The sequence below is a fragment of the Arachis duranensis genome, chromosome 10, assembly GCF_000817695.3.
Source record: "Arachis duranensis cultivar V14167 chromosome 10, aradu.V14167.gnm2.J7QH, whole genome shotgun sequence".
Taxonomy (NCBI): Eukaryota; Viridiplantae; Streptophyta; class Magnoliopsida; order Fabales; family Fabaceae; genus Arachis; species Arachis duranensis.
In genome coordinates this window covers 86,366,111-86,366,642 of record NC_029781.3, presented here as the reverse complement: position 1 = coordinate 86,366,642, position 532 = coordinate 86,366,111, and positions in this window count along the sequence as shown.

Below are 532 nucleotides of genomic sequence, written 5' to 3'. Positions count from 1 at the left end.
GGACGCAGGATAATTGGTTTAATTCTTTGATTCATGTCTCTCGTCTCGCATCTATATTGTTATTTGATATCTGTAGGCTGGTGGTGAAGATACTTTCCATCTGCAAATGTAGTGGTTGCTGTAGTATGCCATGGTTCAAGTGCATCCCTCATCTTCTCTAGCAGTAGTAGTAAAAGCAGAATGATGTTTTTAAGATCTGCATTTTCCGCTCACCTGTGTTTTTCACTTTTGTCTTGGAAAGCTGTTTCATATTTTTCGTGGATTTGTTTATGAAATTTGTTTTACTGGCCCTTGTAAGTAGCGCTTGTGTGTGTTAATTCTTAAACTTCTGACACACACTACAGAATGGTTGGTGCTAATGGGTGGTTGTTACAGGTCAACTTCTATGCCTTTGAAGTAACATTCTTGTGCAGTTCTCTCTCGCAGCTTTGCAGTAAATTTTATGTATATCTTCTATTCCAATGATTTTTTGGGATTTGGATTTCTAGATCTGGATGGGTGGTAGTGTCTTCATGCAGTTTGTTATGTGATC